This window comes from Chinchilla lanigera, unplaced genomic scaffold, assembly GCF_000276665.1.
Source record: "Chinchilla lanigera isolate Chin_1 unplaced genomic scaffold, ChiLan1.0 scaffold00125, whole genome shotgun sequence".
Lineage (NCBI taxonomy): Eukaryota > Metazoa > Chordata > Mammalia > Rodentia > Chinchillidae > Chinchilla > Chinchilla lanigera.
Window position 1 is genome coordinate 3,269,612 of NW_004955526.1, and position 6,772 is coordinate 3,276,383.

Here is a 6,772-nt window from a genome sequence, read left to right on the forward strand (position 1 = left end):
ACAAGATCGGTGATACTTTCCCATTCCCACAGTAAACCCTGAGTCTTGTTTACAACAGAAGGCCGTGTCTGTGGGTAGCACATGCAAATGCTTCAGGCTCCTTCTTGCTTTTTCTCAGAGAAACCAGGAATGTGGCTTTGCTCGGTTTTACCACATCTTTACATCATGATTAATTTAAACCCCTGTCTCTCTTGCTTAGGCCTGACACAAGCAACTGCCTTTCTGTCACATTGATTTTTCTGTCCATATGGATTCAAAGCCAGGGCTGAGTCCTCGCAGGGTGAGTTCTGTGACAGGAAAGTTTTGCAACCTAATTTACAGCCCGAGTCAAGCTTGTCGGTGAGAGCCAGAGGCGAGCTGAGCTGTTGCAACTGGCTGGTTAAGTACGCATTTAATAGTGTTTACCCAGGCAAGCTTGTGATTTCTTCACCCTCTCCAACAAATATGTGATTTGTAATGCCTATCTTCTCTAATCTAAGTGTTTGAAAAATGTTTCTAACATGTGTGGGCTAGAATGCGTTTTGTTTTTCTGCAAGGTAGCCATTTAGCAAGGGCAACCTCAGAGGGACTATCCAAAACTGCTTGCCATTTTGCTAAATCATGGTTCTCTGCAGTGATCATTTTTAATCCTGAAGGAAAACAAGGTAATCTTTTCAAATAAGCATTCTCAAGGGTGTTTAGAGGAAACTCAATTGCTAGCACGTAGAACCCTTTCAGTGCTTGAGAGTACGTTATGCTGAGGCAGCACAGGGACAGCAAGTGGGAGTATTGGTAAGCATTTGGTCTGGTCAGGTGATTCACAATAATTAAATTGCAAGCAGAGATTTGCATGTGTGTGTGTGTGTGTTTCAAAAGTCACTCAGGATCTTGTTTCTCAAAGTATTTGGTAGATAATGAGGCACAGAAGGGTTAAAATCTTGCAGTAAGTAAACTGGTAAGAGATCTTGGAAATACAGTAGGTTGTGTCTTAAAAAGTCCACTGCAGACTGTAATAATCTGAAGTCAAAGGTACCCTTGAATTTACCTGGCCTACAGAGTACCCTAGATGAACAGCAAAATGCACTGCAGAATATGTTGCTCCTGATTGTGAGGAGGAGCTGAAGCTTACTGCTCTACTCAGCCTGAAGAGAGACTGTCTTCCCTCATGCCTCTAGCTCTGGGAAAGATGGGAACTCAGCATTTGAAGTATGGTTTCTCCTGAATGTGTCACAAGTTGAAAAGCCTAAGTCAACCACTGTAAATCAGGAATTGTCTGTCTTTGAACCTAAGCCTATCAGGTCAGTGGGCTAAGCTGCCTATAATGAAATAAATATGAGAGAACAAAGAACTTGACCATGAAATAAAAAGGAGGCATTGTAACAAATGCAGTTGATCAGATGGCCAATTGATGTATTATCTCTACTCTTAAGGGTCTTGACATGCAATCTAAAAGAACATATAAGATATGGACTGAATGAAAAAAATTACTTGAATTACCTAACTATGTTAAATCAAAACAGACTGTGCATGCTGGCACTTATATTACCAGCATTATTTTGTATTTTAGGAAGAAATGTATTTTTGCCTATCTCTTTCCCTTTCTGCTTTGTAGGCTTCTGTTGGACAAATGCTTTTTTTTATTTAGGCTAAAAGTCCCAGAATTTAGTGCTGGTCCTGGTTTGCATGAGGACAGAAGGGACTGCAGGAATGAATTTGATCTTGAGTATGACATTAGCTCCATTTGTGAACTTTCTTTATGTATCATTTATTGCTTAACGTGGTGACACATTCAAAACATTTTTAAAAATATGTGTACAAGATGCAAACAAATACAGTTATCTTTGTAAAAACCCTTATAGCAGTGCTGTCCAATAGTAACTGATCATAAGCTATGTGCAATTTCAAATTTTCTGATAGTTACAAAGATAAAAGAATATGTGAAATCAATTTTAATAATATATTTTACTTAATATATCTGAGATATTATTATGTCAATATGTAAATATAAAAGCATTAATAAGATGTTTTTTATTCTTTTTATATTTTTTTTGGAGAAATAGTTCATGATGGTATTGAACTATGTGGCACAAACTGGCCTCGAACTTACAGCAATCCTCTTGCTTCCAGCTCCAAGAGCGTTGGGATTCTGGTATGTTGCACCACATCTGGCTGTTATTGCATATCTTAACTGAGACCTACATTCAGACTAAATAGTAGATTATCACAATTTCCATGCTTATATAGACACATGTAGCCATTATGTAGCTCTCAGGTTCACATGCAGATATAGGGGACGTTCTCCCCTGCCTAACATTGGATCCCTGCTGTTATGACCAGGTTTGATTGCTGTAGCTTGGGAACAACCACACCCCAGTGGCACACATGTTAATCAGGGTGGCCCACCATCCCAGTTTGGAATAGTGATGTTTCCTGGGATGCAGGATTTGTGATGTTAAATCTAGGATGGTCCTGAAAATCAGGATGCCTAATATTCCCACATGTAACTCATGCTTGTTCCACCAATATATTTTGCCTTCCTGGCCACTTGGCTAGTACCCACATAAACCTGGCTGTAAATCATAGGATTTGGGGGAACTATTGGGAAAAGAACTTTACTTTCTGCAGTGTATCTTTTTGAGAACTTCAGCTGCCCCTTACATCCTGAGGGAAAAGCCTTGATGGAAGTATTACCTACTTTGGAGGAAAACACAGCCAAGAAAACACTCAGTTTTGATAACTTTTCTTGAGGTTGCCTTGGATCCAGCCTTGCCTGAACTTACATTACTCTTTGACTTTTCAGAGTCAATAAATTCTTTATAGCTCTGTTGTGTTTCTTTAAAATCATTCAGGTTAAGCTTCATTCATGTAGAAGTAGGACATTTCTCACTAATAAAATAAGAGGAAAAGAAAGGAACCCAAGAAATCTAATTGGAATTCTTCAGGCTCGTAAGAAAACTAATCAGAGGTTGTCTTTTCCTTCACATACATAACCTCCCGGAGCTACTGAGGCATATGTGGGTGTGGGTGTGGGTGTGGGTGTGGGTGTGGGTGTGGGTGTGGGTCCCTCTAATGCTGCCTGGGAGCAGCAAATATGTCTGTGGGGGAGGGGTGGAGGGCAGGGAAATAGCTATATGCTGGCAAGAATCTAGGGATTTAGGGGAATGTTAAAAGTAGGAAGCAATGAAGACCTGTGGTCTTTCTTCTGTCTGTTCCTCCCTTGCTCTTGGGCCTTTGTGCTGTGCTCCTGCTGTGAATACTGTATTTTGCTTGACACTAATGAGACCCTTAACCTCATTTTAGGTACCAGAGCATCTACAGTTCAGGAGGCTCCAACCCATGGGTCAGATGCCTTGAGAGTTTGCAGAGTTACAAAATCAGGCACCTGAAACATGCATCTGTTTATCTTTTCTTAATGCAATCATTAGCATGTGGAGATGTATGACATTTTTAGAGTGTTCCAGAAGAAAGGTAAGAGTGAGAGAGATTTTATTGAGCTACTAATGTGTACCTTGACATAGTTAAGTCCTCTGTGTGAAGCACTTATGGTACATTAAAACATATTTTGGCTCCACGGCAATTTTATAAAGCTGGCATCACCACCCTCATTGTCTTGAAATAGAGAAATCCAATTATTACCCTTTCCTTATTCATTTAGCAAAATTCATTTTGATCTATTTTATAGTCAACGCATTTATCAGCTAGCACAACAAAACAGACTTGCAAGCATATATTTCTAATCCTGTGTGTAAGTGTGTAAAGCAGAGGCACGGGAGAGACAGGCCGGGCCCCAGGCTACAGAGGAGGGCACAGGACCATCAGAAAAGCTCCCCGGAAACAGAAGCTTGAGCTGAACTAGACACAGCCACCTTTATCTGCTGTACTGGAAATTCATTTACTTTTCTCAGGAGAATATCCTATTATTTTACAATTACAAAGTATAGTTTGCTCTTCCTATGATGCCATAAGCAGCAGAATTCTGATTTGTAAAACAAAACAGTTAGATTCTTAACTTTGGATTTGTTATTCATGATGTTATTGAGCACAGTCTGCTATACATTTGGGGCTAACGTTTCCTTATTGGTCAAACAAATCAGGTTGTCCAGTTACTCTATAACAGCATACCTTTCCATCTTAGACATAAGAAGCTTTTATTTTGGGCCCTCCGTGTTCACTGTGTTGCCCTGAAGTTCAGAAGCAAGAAATCACAGCAAAGTGTAAAGGGAGGTAACAAGGAGAAAGCTCGAGCTCGTTTTTATTTTTATCAACATCAAAACATCACTCCATTATAATTTGGGGGTATTGCACTCAAGTGTATCCAGGTCAGACAGTGGCAATTTGGCAAAATCGGGCTGGTGAGTTCAGTGGGAGTTTTCCTGAATGCCTCAATCTAAGCATTATTAGATTCAAATAGAAGACTAGTGGGATTCACCAACTATTTAATATCCATAAAATATCCTTATACAGAAGCCAAATAAAATAAAGCAATGATAAAAATTCAACAATCCTACATGGATATATTCTAGAGACAGATGACATTCTTAACTTTAGAATCTGGATTTTTCCAAAGCATCAACTTTATTGTTATTTCCTTATTCATTTAGCAAAATTCATTTTTTGCTAAGTTGCTGTGTCTGGGGAATGCATGTATACATGTATAGAAGTATAACATTGAGGAAGTTGCTCTCTGCTGAATTATGTTTCCAAAGCTCAGTGTATATCTGCACCTTGAAGACACAGATGATGTCTGATACTATATGAAAAATTAGAGAGTGGAGAGGGATAACTGTTATTGACTTTTATGATGTACTTAGCCTCTCACACTGAATTTTTGAGGTTAAAAACATTTGGTGATATTGATTAGTTATTTTTTGACTAAAATGAAAATACTTCATCACATTTTATGAACAAATGTGACAATTAATGTATATTGCATGTTGATCTACATTGATCTTGAAATCCATAGAAAAGCATGATGGATGTTCCTCCTCATTGTGGGTTGGAAGTGCTGTTTGCTTCTTCATGGTGAACACGTGGTAGCCTGGGCTGCAAGGCACTCCATACCTCCTGTGTCTGTCAGAAGCAGCCTAATGGGGAAACTGCAGAAGAGCCTCATCCTCCTTGTAATCGATGGGCCTGACTTATAAACCTGGGAAAACTAGAATGTAAAGTTATCAAACCTTACCTCCTCTCACCAATTTTCTTTCTTTCACTTCCCAAAGCACACCTCGTGCAGCAACCAAACTGTACTAGGTATCATCCTCTGAACCAGCCTGGCCTTCCCCACCCTTGCGGCTCATGGGAGAGATGCCCTCTACATCCAGCACCTGTGCTCTGTCCCCATTGCTGAAGGAAAGGCATTCATTCTACTTCAAACACACTTTACTTTTAATTGGATACGATTCTGTTATGCCAGTTATGCAAGGAAACTAATGTGAAAAACCAAAAACTTTGGGGTCTAAATGACCTCATTCTGTAGTTGAGCTCTGCTGCTTATTAAAGGTGTAGCACTGGAAACATTCCAGCAACTCTCTGTGCATCTATGTCCATGTCTGCAGAATGAAGATTACAGTACTGTACAATGACTGGACTTTTTGTTTAGGTTGCTCACATAAATGGTCCAATGCAGCACCAGGCACTTAATGACTACTACACTGATGCTGGTCATCATCCCTTCTGGGGAGACCTCTGCTACTAAATGACAGTTAAGGACAGGTACAGAAGTATACTCACATGGGGTCCTTGCAGTCTTGTACGGTCCTTTGTATCAAACAGAGGCTCAGGCATATTGGCTATACCAGAGCTTTACTATAAGGACACAGATGGGGATACTCCTGGGAAGAGCCCATGTCAATAGGGTTAAAGTTCTGTTGGGTATGAAGACCAATCTCTTTAAGGCTTGTGCAAGTTACTAAAAGGTGGGATGATTTCAGAAAGAGAATAGCAGCCTCCATGTGCAGCTTGTGTGATTTAGGACCTTCTTGTGACCTCTCCCAAGGGTCACTCACAAGATGAATTAGGAAAAGAGAGACCAAAGATGGGGCCAGCTGCTCCCAGATCCTTAGATATTCTAAACAAATGGGAGATACTCCATCTTCACTGATTAATTTTTCATGATTTATTCGTGGGACATCATTTAAAAGGAGCATTTTAAAGTAAATTAATTGAACTCCCATGACCTTTTGCCCTACTAATATCATCAAAAGAAACTAGATCTTGAATTTTTAAAAATTGCTGGGTTTTTTGGTGATTTACAAACTACAAAGAATGTCAGTTTATTATTATTCTTTTTGAGATTGTGAATAAAAACCTTAGCTTTCTCAGCCATAAGTTGAAGTATCCTGAATTTGAATAATGTCAGTTTTAGCATATTAATCTCCAATGAAAGATATCATAGATATGAATAAAGGATAATAATATAATCAAAGGCACACAAACATGGAGTACTTTGGTTACCTTCAAAATAGCCATTTTTCTTTCTACAGTACTGAGCCCGATAATATTTCTAAGTTTGCCCTTTTCTAACATGACTTGAGTAGATTTTAAGCCCTGTGAGCCAGTATTTTTTAAAGTGAAAGTGGTGGGATTTAAAATTAGTTTAGTGGTTGGAACAAGGATTTTTAAATTAATGGATTATTATAGAGAATTAAATGGAAAATATCTGGATGGAAAAGATGAATTTTATTAATGAAGTTTTCACTTGCTTTATATCTACATATAAATGTTTTTATGTGTGTACTGTTAGGGTATGCAACACTTTTCTTTTTTTTTTTTTTTTTTTTTTTTTTTTTTTTCT

General features: G+C 38.7%; 1 long non-coding RNA gene across 3 annotated transcripts in view; it reads left to right on the forward strand.

Annotated features, from left to right (window-relative positions):
- The first annotated feature begins 287 nt into the window (after window positions 1–287).
- Window positions 288–6,772, forward strand: part of LOC102005963 — a 15,656-nt gene continuing 9,171 nt past the window's right edge. The window contains exons 1-4 of one of the 3 annotated variants that reach the window (XR_264661.2): window positions 288–644; window positions 2,034–2,128; window positions 3,280–3,447; window positions 5,199–5,497. This is a non-coding gene — a long non-coding RNA (uncharacterized LOC102005963). Of the gene's footprint in view, window positions 645–2,033; window positions 2,129–3,279; window positions 3,448–5,198; window positions 5,498–6,772 lie in introns of those variants that run through there. The other 2 variants (XR_001231967.1, XR_001231968.1) reach the window with 2 other exon arrangements.